The sequence below is a fragment of the Manihot esculenta genome, chromosome 16 (genome assembly GCF_001659605.2).
Source record: "Manihot esculenta cultivar AM560-2 chromosome 16, M.esculenta_v8, whole genome shotgun sequence".
NCBI classification, from domain to species: domain Eukaryota; kingdom Viridiplantae; phylum Streptophyta; class Magnoliopsida; order Malpighiales; family Euphorbiaceae; genus Manihot; species Manihot esculenta.
The window spans coordinates 24,358,644-24,372,781 of record NC_035176.2 but is presented as its reverse complement, the minus strand read 5'-3'; positions in this window follow the sequence as shown (position 1 = coordinate 24,372,781).

Below are 14,138 nucleotides of genomic sequence, written 5' to 3'. Positions count from 1 at the left end.
GAAGTCACTTAGACATGCATATTCTGCAGTGCTAGGTCATAATCACAGGCCTAACTTATTATTTACATCATAGCTCAACGCTCATAATATATATCAACCAGGAATGAGTATGAGCTGGATTTTGAATACAGAAAATATTTTCCTAAGTATCCATATAATCAAAATAATTATAAGAAGTAGAATGTTTTTTTAAGGTTTTAAATGTGATTTTGGTATATAAATTCGGAGCTAATGCATATAAAACTCAGTCTTTTGTTTCAGATAGAGTAATAACTGAAATAATTATAGCAGGTTTCATAGGACAATTAAAAGGTTGATGGGATTACCATCTAACAGATATACAACAATTAGAGATCTTAAATTCAATCCAAGTGGATAGTAAATGCGAACCTATATATAATGAATTAGGAGAAACTATTCAAGATGCAGTATCAACCTTAATCTTAACAAGTTAAATAAAATTATTAAAGAGCATAAGTTTGAAAATCTAAAAGAAGAATATCTTAATTATATTAACCAAGATAAAGGAGCACTAGGATTTTTTGAGTGGTTTATCATGTACTGGTTTTATCATCCTATTTAAATTTGGATAAAAATCTATAACATAATTTAGACATTCTAGAAATCTTTGTAATTGGATTTTATTAGTTATTTTATTAAGAAATTTATCTCCAAATACCATTGTCCTTTCAGAGGATATAGGAAGAGTCTCAAACCTACACTCAGTAATTTATGCTACATATAAAGGAGATGAGCCTAAACCAATAATTCAGACTATAGTAAAACCCAAATTTTCAACATCAGATATCATAAAATGAAAGGAGTAGCATCAGTTTCAAAAAGATTAAAAAAGAATAAAATTTCTAGAAGACCAATTAATTTCTGGATCATCCTCCTCATCTGAAGAAATAGAAGAGGAAGAAAATGAGAACAATAAAATTAGTCTATTAGACAACGAAGAAGTGGATAGTAAATATAATTCAGAAAGAAGGATTACAAATTTGTCAGGATTTAAAGTTACAAAGAACCTTAAAGTATGAAATGCATAGGACTAAGCAAGAACTAGGATCTTTTTGTAAACAGTTCTATTAATCTTAAATCTGGTGCTTTACTTACTATTTCTCTATGTGATATAGGATTTATTTCAAATTGCTTTATGTCTTTTGAATCTGGCTGACTTTGCTCAGTTTCAGATTCTGACTCTTCTTCTAATGCATTTATATTTTTAGTCAAAGTATTGAAGAACATTTTAAACACCTAAAAACGTTCTGTATGATAATAAAGAAAAATGGGTTAGCCTTAAGTAAACCTAAAATGAATTTATTTCAGACTAAAATCAGATTTTTAGGACATTATATAGAACAAGGTATTATTCAACCAATTGAAAGGACAATGGTATTTGGAGATAAATTTCCTGATGAAATAACTAATAAAACCCAATTATAAAGATTTCTAGGATGTCTAAATTATGTCATAGATTTTTATCCAAATTTAATTTTTCTTTCTCCGATGAAGTAAGCTGATTATACATTTGTTGACAAATCAGCTTAAACTCTTCAGGGTTTTTAGATGCTGCTAGTAAGGCCTGACATTGGGCCTTTTGGGCTCCAAATGATGGCTCTCCTTGCAGAGTTAATTTATATTTAAACTGAGATGTAATATTTGGCTTTTCTATTAATCTTAAATCTGGTGCTTTACTTACTATTTCTCTATGTGATATAGGATTTATTTTAAATTGCTTTATGTCTTCTGAATCTGGCTGACTTTGCTCAGTTTCCCAAGCATCCATATAATCAAAGTAATTATAAGAAGTAGAATGCTTTTTTAAGGTTTTAAATGTGATTTTGGTATATAAATTCGGGGTTGGCCAATCTCTTGGATGGATAACCCTTTTTACTGTTCATGAATAGTGACTTGTCTGCCATTATTCTGCTCCTTTTTACTGTTGATGAATAGTCTGTCTGCCACTTTACTGTTGGTAAACAGTGACTTGTCTGCCACCGAATCTTTACTGTGCTAGATTTTAATCTGATTCTGAAGATGAGGATACTTTACCATCTTCAAATTGCTCAATTTTACTTAAGTTTGTATTTGGTTTTACCTTGTCTTGTTCTGGAGGGGGTACAACACCTTCCAATATCCATTCATCTGGCAAGGTTATATCCTTCCATTGGATTGTTTTAGTAAGACCATTTAATTCTCTGTTTATATTATTTATATTTTCGGTTATGGCAGATACTGATGGTGATTCTGGTGATGAAGGTGCTATTTCAGCCTGTTGATTTAAATAATTTTCTACGGGGTTATAAAGGTATTGGGTACCTAATCCATTTTAATGCTGTGTTTAAAGGCTTATAATTTATGACTAACCTTGGTGTACCTCTTTCTATTTTTGCGCTTTTATTAACATAAAAAGTTGCACATGACCAGAGACTTCTGGATTTACTAATCAATATATTCCTCCCCTGATGTATTTCTGCATAAACTTTTTTATTCCCTGGGTATACCAATGGTTCTTTGATTTTCAGTATTCATTAGGAACTAGTATACCTATGTAATACCCGGCTAGATTCCGGCATCGGAATCCCTACCTTCTGGCAGAATCTCCGTTGAAATCTGGAATTTTGATGATGCTAGAGTCTTCTAGAGGGTTAAAATGTGTTTCTAAAATGTTTTTACTGATTTCATGGTTTTAAATGAAAAAGGATTGAGTTTTGAAAAGAAAAGACCAAGGAGGCTTTTGCCAGGTTCGGCCGCCGAAAGTGAAGTTCGGCCGCCGAACATGGGAAGGCTTCGGGAGCGCCTTTGGCCTCCGAAAGCCTTGTTTGAATGAACCAAGGTTCGGCCGCCGAACCTCAAGTTCGGCCGCCGAACATGCATGAGTTTAGGGGGCACATTATGCTGCCAAAGGTGGTTCAGCAGGCCACCTATAAAGAGCCCTCAGACCGGAAATGGGCGAGTTTTCTCCCCATTCTCGAGCTCAGGTGAGTTTTTGTCCTCCTTTGGTCGTTTTCATGTTTTCTCTACCCATCCCTCAAGTTTTTCATGAGATCAACCCTTGTTTTGAAGTTTTGAAGGTTAAATAGAAGTTTTGGAAGTTTGAAGGCTTTTGGAGCTTGGATCCTCCACACCTCCGAGTTAGAGAGCGCACCACCTCTCGATTTTCAAGAGGTAAGTATAGATCCTTACTTTCCTAGTGTTTTACTGAGGTTTAAGTAAGTTTAATGATGTTTTGATGGTTGAGTATGGGTAGATAAGCATGTTAGGGTTTATGTGGGTTTTGTACCCAATGTGTGTTTATGTGATGTTATGTTGAAGGTTTGAGCTAGTTTATGCATGTGGGAGAGTGTATGCATGATTGGGAAAGAGCAAGTGAGATTATGGGTTGTTTTGATGGTTTTGACCTATGTGGGTCATAAGCTATCTATGTATGCTTTTGATGTTGTTGTTGGAGTTTAATTAAGTTGTTAAGCTCCTTTGTGCATGGTTAAGAGTTTATGCATATTTTAAGAAGTTGGGTGCTTGTTTTGGGGTGTTTGAAATGGTTTGGGAGGCTGTTGGTGCATGAGGCTGAGTTCTGGATGAACTCAGGTTCGGCCGCCGAAGGTGGTTTCGGCCGCCGAACCTGCCTCTGGATGCATGGATTGGCCGCCAAACCTTGCCCCCGAAAGTTGTGTTTCGGAGCTGGAGCAGACTTTCGGCTGCCGAAGGTGATGTTCGGCCGCCGAAAGTGCCTGACTTTCATCTCTGGAGAGAGGGTTCGGCCGCCGAAGGTGCCCCTGAACCTGCATGACTTTCGTCTCTGGAAGGGACCTTCGGCCGCCGAAAGTGCCGCCGAAAGTGCCCTGTCCAGCCCTTTCATGAGTGTTCAGTATGCATGTTTCTTTGCTATTTTAGGGGGTTTTTGGGGAGTTGTTTATGAGTTGTTTAGAGTGTATTTGGCACCTGTAACAACCCGAAAATCCGGACCGCTACCGGCGCTAGGATCCAGATCGGCATAAGGCCGCCGGGACCCGTAGCAAGCCTACTATACATCCTGTACAGCTGGTATAATCCCAAACATGATCCAACATATTCATAAAACATTTAAAACTTTACCTTTAACCAGTTTGACCTGTGTATGCACTATGACTGAACTCATAGAACCCCTAGGGTCAGCATACCCTATGTCAAACTCGGTCCAACACATATATATAAACATAAGGAAAAATAAAACTCATGTACAAAGGGATTATCCAACTCGGGCCAAGCACAATACTATAACTCTGAACATATAACATAATATCTTTTACATCATTACATAAACTTACATTACATCATGTCCACTACTATTCTATTACATAAACATGACCATGGACGTAACCTGCTGATCTCCTGACTATCTCTGACCCTGCAAACCTGGGGTTAGGGGAGAGGGGTGAGCTAAAAAGCCCAGTGAGCAGAAACCATAAAAGAAAACAGTTCATTTTAACGTATGCTATCATGGAATGCGTCACATCACAAATATATCACCTCAAGGATGAATCTGTCACCAATAGCCCTCTACATATCAATCTCGTACCATAACAAGTCAACAATACTCTATGCCAGGGGCGATACGGCCACGCCTGGACTTCACATACTCTATGCCAGGGGCGATACGGCCACACCTGGACTTCTCATGCTCTATGCCAGGGGCGATACGGCCACACCTGGACTTCTCATCTTCATATCATATCGTACATGCCATATCATATCATTCCACATCATGTCATAACATACTGAGGGCTAGAGGATCATCCAATATCCATCCACATCATTATCATCATATTATGCAATGCATCATATTCGTGAATTCTAATGCAAACAACCTATTGCATAACATGGTATTCATGATGCATGAACATGCCTGAACATGCTGAAAACATTTGATTTAAAACATAAGGGTTAGTTCCACTCACCTCTGGCTAGCTCTGGACTAACTCTGAAGCAGCTAACACTGCTGAACACCTCGGTTCCTCGGGTCCGATCCTACACAGGTGGACTCCAGTGAGGTGCCAAACATACTCTAAACAACTCATAAACAACTACCCGAAAAACCCCCTAAACAACCTCAAAACAAACATAGAAAACATCCATGAAACGGCTGGACAGGGCACTTTCGGTGGCACTTTCGGCGGCCGAAGGTCCCTTCCAGAGATGAAAGTCAGGCAGGTTCGGCGGCACCTTCGGCGGCCGAACTCTCTCTCCAGAGACGAAAGTCAGGCACTTTCGGCGGCCGAACATTACCTTCGGCGGCCGAAAGTCTGCTTTCAAGCCAAAACCCAACTTTCGGGGGCAAGGTTAGGCAGCCAATCCCTGCATCCTCAGGCAGGTTCAGCGGCTGAAACCACCTTCGGCGGCCGAACCTGAGTTCATCCAGAACTCAGCCTTTGTGCATTTCAAGCCTCCCAAACCTTCCATACACCCCAAAACAAGCACCCAACTTCTCAAACACATGCATACATCCTTAACCATGCACAAGGGAGCTCAAACAAGCTTAAACTCCCAAAAACAACATCTAAGCACACATAGATAGTTTATGACCCACATAGGCTAAAACCATCAAAACAAACCAAACCTCACATACTCTTTCCCAATCATGCATACTCTCTCCCATATGCTCAAGGGGCTTGAAACTAACTTAAACCCCAACACAAACATCACATGAACATACATTATCATACATTGGGCATAAAACCCACATAAACCCTAACATGCATATCTACCCATGCTCAACCATCAAAACCTCTTAAAACTCACTTAAAACTTCATGAAACGTAAAAGAAAGCATAGATCCACACTTACCTCTTGAAGATCGAGGGTTTGTGCGAGCTCTAACTTGGAGATGGGAGGAAACTACTCCTTGGGTCTCCAAGCTTCCAAAACTTTGATCTAAGCTTGAAAACTCTTCAAAACAACCATGGAACTCATAAAAATATGAAGGAGATGAAGAGAAAACATGAAAATGACCAAAGGAGGACATGAACACACCTGAGCTCGAGAATGGGGAGAAATCTCGTCCATTTTCGGTCTGAGGGGCTTTTATAGGTGGCCAGCCAAACCTCCTTCGGCGGCCTAACGTGCATGCAAAACACCCCCATGTTCGGCGGCCGAACTTGAGGTTCGACGGCCGAACCTGGTTTGTTCAAACAAGGCTTTCGGAGGCCAAAAGCACTCCCAAAACCAACTCATGTTCGGCGGCCGAACTTCACTTTCGACGGCCGAACCTGGTAAAAACCTCCTTGGTCTTTTCTTTTCAAAACTCACTTCTTTTTCATTTAAAACCATGAAATCAGTAAAAATCATTTTAGAAATCACATTTTACCCCTCTAGAAGACTCTGGCATCATCAAAATTCCATATTCCAACGGAGATTCCGCCGAAAGGTAGGGATTCCGATGCCGGAATCTAGCCGGGTATTACATTCTTCCCCCCTTTAAGAACATTCGTCCTCGAATGTTCAAACAAACAAACAGGCAACTCAAAACATATCATCTAACATACATAAGCAAGCAAGCAACAAGCAAGCAAAACCTAAAAACCTCTCTTCTAAAAGAGAGACACGGTCATTGCTGGAGTATAAACTCTCGGTCTCCCCGGTGAACTTTTCATCTTTAGGTGATTCTAAGGGGCTTTCACCATCGGGTTTTCCTTGTTTCCACACTTCCTGACTTGTGTGTCTGCAGTCCGTACAAGCTGCTCAACATAGGTGAGATCCTCTATGATCTCCACCTCTGGTTCCTTTAAGAACCTCACTCGGACCCGACACGAACTCATATATTATGGAAACATGGAAAAACGAATGGATCTCTTCCATTGAAGTGGGTAAATCTAACTCGTGGGATGCATTCCCAAATCCTTTGCAGGATTTCAAAGAGTCCAATGTATCTGAGAGCTAATTTACCTTTCTGCCCATAACGAATCACCCTCTCTTTAGGAGACACCTCCAGCAAACCTCAACTTCCTCGAGAACCTCAACACGCTTCCGCCGTGCACTCTGACAAAAACTCTTCTTCTCTTCTGAAACTCTACATGCCTCTTGCGGACAACTTCATAACTCTCCTGCTGACTCTCAGCAGTTCTGATTCCTCTTTTTCTGACTGTGCAGCTCTTACTCCTTTTCTCTGCCTCTGATTCTCCTCCCTTGACTCAAGATGTATTGCAAGCTCTTTCGATCTGTAAGGATCTGTCCTCATACCTTATACAGGTACTGCCTCCACATCTTGAGTGCAAAGATCACCATTGCCATCTCTGGATCGTGTGTAAGATGATTCAACTCATGCTTCCTCAGCTACCTAGAAGCATAAGCAATCATCCTGCCACTTTACATTAACACACAACCTAGTCCCACACGGGACGCATCACAGGACACTGTGAAATCTCCATCACTGGCGGACAGAGCTACCACTGGTGCTGACATCGACCTTTCCTTTGGCTTTTCAAAGCCCTCTTCAATCTGAGTAGACCACACAACCCTCTGGTTCTTCTTGATTCATCTTGTAACGACCCGGAAACCGGACCGCTACCGGCGCTAGGATTCAGGTCGGCTTAAGGCCGCCAGAACCCGTAGCAAGCCAAACATACATCCTGTGAACCTGTTTAATCCCATACATGGTCAACAACATACATAAAAAAAATTAAAACTTTTCTTTCATTCAAACATTTCTTTGCCAAGCCTAGCCTGTGCATGCACAAACATAACATAAACCTCTCATTGGAGTCCTCATCAAATACTCTAATGGGGTAACATAACATAACATAGGCTTGGATTACATAGGCATCATAAAAACATTATATCTCATACAAGACCATGTGTACAGGGAATACAACAGACTCTAGTCAAGCACATTATCAAACTTACATTACATTACATCTCATACTTTTACATTACCAACAAACCATGTCCACAGCTAAGCTATTACATAAACTTCTCTTACTCTGCTGACTTCTCTATCTACTCTGCACCTGCAAGACTGGGGTTAGGGGAGAGGGGGTGAGCTATAAAGCCCAATGAGCAGAAACTAAAAACATTTGCTTTAATTCCTCCATTTTTAGGTATATTATTATTCATTTTATTATTATTATAATTCCTCCATTTTTAGGTATATTATTATTCATTTTATTATTTAACTTTTTCTTTCTTTTTCTTATTCATGCTTTCATGAAATGCAACACATCACAGCTAATCACATAAAGGATGGAATTGTCACCATTAGTCCTCAACATCTCCAAATGCCAGGGGCGTAGAATGGGCCTCACTGGTCTTTCTCTTACATAACATAACATTCCAAAGTGCCAGGGGCGTAGAATGGGCCTCGCTGGTCTTTCTCTTACATAGTGCCAGGGGCGTAGAATGGGCCTCGCTGGTCTTCCATAACATATCATCATAACATAACATCAGAGGACTATGGATCACCCAACAACCATCCACATCAACATCAATTTATGCAATGCAGCATATTCGTGAATTCTAATGCAAACATCCTGAAGTATTGCATGGCATAATGATGCATGGGCAATGCTTTATGATTCATTCATTTATTCATTTACTTTACTTTAAAACTTAAGGGGTTGTTCCACTCACCTGGTGACTGAAGCTTAATCAACGAACTCGGAACGACTATCTCATAACCGGGGGTCTCGGTTCCTCGGGTCCGAACCTACACAGGTGGACTCAAATGAGGCACCAAACAACAAGAACATAACTCTAAACATACCCCCAAAAACCTCCTAAAAACACCTCAAAACACTCCTAGGAAGCAATGCAAGAAAAGGCTGGACAGGGCACTTTCGGCGGCACCTTCGGCGGCCGGAAGTCCCTCCAGAGCCGAAAGTCAGGCAGGTTCGGCGGCACCTTCGGCGGCCGAAACTCCCAGACAGAGGCGAAACTCATGCATGTTCAGCGGCACCTTCGGCGGCCGAAAGTCTCGGACAGAGCCGAAACTCCAACTTTCGGGGGCAAGCTTCGGCAGCCTAAAGCTGCCTCTCAAGCCATGTTCGGCGGCCGAAACTCCCTTCGGCTGCCGAACCTGGTTTCTGCCAAAGGGCAGAAACTTGGCTCCCTTAAGCATTTTTGCCTTCAAACTCACCAATCATGCATAAACTTGTTCTAAAGCATGCATAAACACCATTCATCACTCCTAGGGGTCTCAAACTATCAAATACCCCAACTACAACACTTCAACACACACAAACAACATACATTGTTCATCAAAACATCAAAATCCATAAACTCATCAACAAGCCTAAACATGCATCTCTACCCATAAAACAACTTAAAACTTACTTAAAACATATAAGGAGCTTAAGATCGGCTCTTACCTCTTGAAGATCGAGAGGGAGACGACCTAAACTTTGAGATCCACGAAAATGAGCTCCTGAGTTCCCAAAGCTCCAAAACTTGGTTTAAATGCTCAAAACTTGCAATGTGAGTTTAAAACTCAAGGAAAAATGGAAGAGATTTGGAGGAAGAACACAAGATTTGCAAAGGGAAGGTCGGAAGCTTGCTGTGGCCGAAAGTGGGAGAAAGCTCGCCCATTTCGGCTAAGTGCCCCTTTTATAGGTGGCTGGCCAGGCCACGTTCGGGGGCCGAATGTGCCTCCGCATCCATGCAATGTTCGGCGGCCGAACTTGACTTTCGGCGGCCGAACTTGACTTTCGGCGGCCGAACCTGGACTTCCCTAACTCATGCTTTCGGGGGCCTAACGTGCCTCCAAAACGCATGCATGTTCGGCGGCCGAACTTGACTTTCGGCTGCCGAACCTGGGTTTTCCTCCAAAGACTTCTCATGCAAAAACTCATTTAATTTTCATACTTAAAATCATTAAAACATGAAAACATTTCATGAAAACATGCTTTTACCCTTCTAGAGGTTTCCGACGTCCGAGATTCCACCGGACGGTAGGAATTCCGATACCGGAGTCTAGCCGGGTATTACATTCTTCCCCCCTTAAGAACATTCGTCCCCGAATGTTCACCAAACAACACATAACATGGCAAACATATAACATACATATATAGCACATCAACACATAGGGATCTAACCTTAAAAGAGATGAGGGTATTGCTGGAGCATAGACTCCCGTGTCTCCCAAGTGCACTCTTCCAAGTTGTGGTGGTTCCACAGGACTTTCACCATCGGGATTTCCTTGTTTCTTAACTTTCTGATCTGGGTGTCTATGATCCGCACTGGTTGTTCAACATAGGTGAGATCCTCTTGGACCTCCACATCAGGCTCATTAAGAACCTTGCTCGGATCTGACACAAACTTCCTCAACATGGAAACATGGAAAACCGGATGGATTCTCTCCATAGAAGCAGGTAAATCCAGCTTGTACGACACATTCCCAATCTTTTGCAAGATTTCAAAGGGTCCGATGTATCGTGGGGCTAGCTTACCTTTCTTCCCGAACCTAACCACTCCCTTCATTGGAGACACCTTGAGCAATACCAGGTCCCCCTCCTGAAACTCTAACTGCCTTCTGCGGATGTCTGCATAACTCTTCTGTCTGCTTGCAGCAGTCTTGATTCTCTCTCTGATTAATGGTACCACCCTGCTGGTGATCTCTACTAGCTCAGGCCCTGCCAAGGCCTTTTCTCCAACTTCTTCCCAGCAAACAGGTGACCTGCACTTCCTCCCATATAAAGCTTCATATGGAGCCATCCCGATGCTAGCATGATAGCTGTTATTGTAGGCGAACTCCACTAAGGGTAGATGTTGCCTCCAAGAACCGCCAAAATCTAGCACACACATCCTGAGCATATCCTCTATAGTCTGGATGGTCCTTTCTGACTGTCCATCAGTCTGGGGGTGGAAGACAGTACTGAAATCCAACCTAGTACCCATGGCATTCTGCAGACTCCGCCAAAACCTGGAAGTGAACTGGGGCCCTCTATCTAACACTATCGAAACAGGAACCCCATGCAGCCTGACAATCTCATCCACATACACCTGCGCCAACTTGTCCACAGAGTAGCCACTCCTGACAGGGATGAAGTGAGCAGATTTGGTGAGTCTGTCCACAATCACCCATATGGAGTCCACTCTGTTGGACGTCGCCGGTAACCCTACTACGAAGTCCATAGCTATGTTTTCCCATTTCCATTCTGGAATCGGTAGCGGGTTAAGCATTCCAGCTGGCTTCTGATGTTCCAGCTTACCCTCTGACACACTTCGCAGGCTGACACGAACTGTGCCACTTGTTTCTTCATCGCTGGCCACCAATAAACTTTCTTCAAATCTTGATACATCTTGGTGGCTCCGGGGTGAATGCTGTATCTTGCATTATGAGCCTCTCTCATAATGTCTCCTTTTAGCCCTATGTCATCTGGTACACATAATCGACTCCCATAGCGGAGGATCCCCTTGTTGTCAAATCTGAACTCATCATTCTTGCCTGATTGAACAGTCCTGGCAATCTTCACTAACTCGGGGTCCTCATGCTGTTTCTGAGCGACTTGCTCAAGGAACACGGGTGTCACTTTCATCTGAGCCAACAAGGCACCTGTACCCGACAACTCTAACTGTAGCCCTTCTTCGATGAGCTTGTAGAACTCCTTTACTACTGGTCTTCGTTCTGCTGTGATGTGGGATAGACTGCCGAGTGATTTCCGGCTTAAGGCATCAGCTACAACATTAGCCTTACCCGGATGATACTGGATTTTGCAATCGTAGTCACTGAGCAGTTCTACCCATCTTCTCTGTCTCAAATTCAAATCTCTTTGACTCAGGATGTACTGCAGGCTCTTATGATCTGTAAAGATCTCACATTTTACCCCATAGAGGTAGTGCCTCCACATCTTGAGTGCAAAGATTACTGCTGCCATCTCCAGGTCATGTGTGGGGTAATTCAACTCATGCTTCTTCAGCTGCCTAGAAGCATAAGCAATCACCCTCTCATTCTGCATCAGTACACAACCCAGTCCCACATGGGACGCATCACAAAAGACCGTAAAGTCCTCATTACTAGATGGCAGAGCTAAAACTGGTGCTGAAGTCAACCTCTTCTTAAGCTCTTCAAAACTCTCTTCGCACTGGTCGGTCCACAGAAACTTCTGATTCTTCCTGGTTAACCTGGTCAGAGGAGCTGCTATCTTTGAGAAGTCCTGAACGAACCTCCTGTAGTAACCTGCCAAACCCAAGAAACTTCTAATCTCTGTCACTGAAGTGGGTCTAGGCCAGTTAGCCACAGTTTCTGCCTTCTTGGGGTCCACCTCAATACCATTCTCTGACACTACATGCCCCAAGAACGAAATGCTCCTCAGCCAGAATTCACATTTAGAGAACTTGGCATACAAGCCATGTTCCCTCAAAGTCTGCAAGACCAACCGCAGATGATGGGCATGCTCTTCTGCATTCCTGGAATACACTAAGATATCATCTATGAAGACAATAACGAAGTGATCCAGGTATTGGCTAAATACTCTGTTCATGAGATCCATGAATGCTGCAGGGGCGTTTGTTAACCCGAACGGCATCACTAGGAACTCGAAATGCCCATATCTGGTCCTGAATGCTGTCTTTGGCACATCTTCATCTCTGATCCTCAGCTGATGATACCCAGATCTCAGATCTATTTTGGAGAAACAACCTGCTCCTGCTAGCTGGTCGAATAGATCATCGATCCTAGGCAACGGGTACTTGTTCTTGGTAGTAACCTTGTTCAACTGTCTATAGTCGATACAAAGTCTGAGGGATCCATCCTTCTTTTTCACGAACAACACTGGAGCACCCCAAGGTGAGGCACTCGGTCGGATGAAACCCTTGTCTACCAGCTCTTGCAACTGTTCTTTAAGCTCTTTCAGCTCCGCTGGCGCCATCCTGTAGGGAGGGATAGAGATCGGTCTGGTTCCTGGCATCAATTCTATTTCGAACTCTATCTCCCTAGGAGGCGGTAAACCTGGCAGCTCGTCTGGGAAAACATCTAAGAACTCTCTAACCACAGGCACCGAGGCGGGCTCTCTGACATCTCTGTCTAGCTCTCTCACATGAGCTAGATAACCCTGACAACCCCTCCTGAGCAGCCTACGAGCCTGTAGGGCTGATATCAAACCTCTAGGTGTACTCCCCCTGTCTCCTTTAAAGACAACCTCTGACCCATCCTGACATCTGAACTTAACTACCTTGTCTCTGCAATCCAAGGTAGCACCATGGGTAGATAGCCAATCCATCCCTAGAATGACGTCAAAATCTGTCAAGTCTAGAACCACTAGGTCGGCGGATAGGCATCTTCCCTCTATGAAAACTGGACTGTACTGGCAGACTGACTCTGCCACTGACGGGTCACATTTGGGTCCGCTGACCCATAGGGGACACTCTAACCCAGAGACCATCAAGCCCAACCTCTCGACCGCTCTCGGAGAAACAAAAGAATGGGATGCACCCGGGTCCATTAAGGCATAAACATCTGAACAACCAATGATGATATTACCTGACACCACGGTGTTGGATGCGTTTGCCTCCTGCTGTGTCATTGTGAAGATCCGTGCTGGAGCTGACGGACCTTCCCCTCTGTAAACTGATGAAGAAGAGGCTGACCCTCTCCCTCGGCCTCTGCCACTAGCCTGTGTTGCGGCTGAAGCTGCTGGCTGTGCTACGCTACCCGAAGTTGTCTGCTGGGGTTGTGCCGTAGGAACTGCTCTCGGACATTCCCAAGACATGTGTCCCTCTTGCCCACACCTGTAGCAGGCTGTCGTCCCAAACCGGCATACCCCCCTGTGTAGCTTACCACACCTTGCACACACTGCATTATCAGCACCAGAGCTTGAGCCACCTCCTAATCCCAGACCTGATTTGATCTTGCTCCAGAACTTATTCTTCTTTGGTTTCTTAGTGGTACTGCCCCACTTCTTACTAGCTGAACTCAAGGATGAAGGGTCTATCCTTCCCCCACCTGGGGTCTTAGAACTAGAAGGCTGTGCCACTGACTGCTTGACTTTTCCCTCTATTACGGCACTAGCCTCCATTCTCCTGGCCATGTCTATAATGGCATGGAAACTTTCTCTATCAGCTGACTGAATCAAAGAGGAATACCTGGAATTGAGCCTCATGATATACCTCCTCGACTTCTTCGGATCTGTGTCCAGATGTTGCCCAGCAAACGGCAACAACTCTAAGAA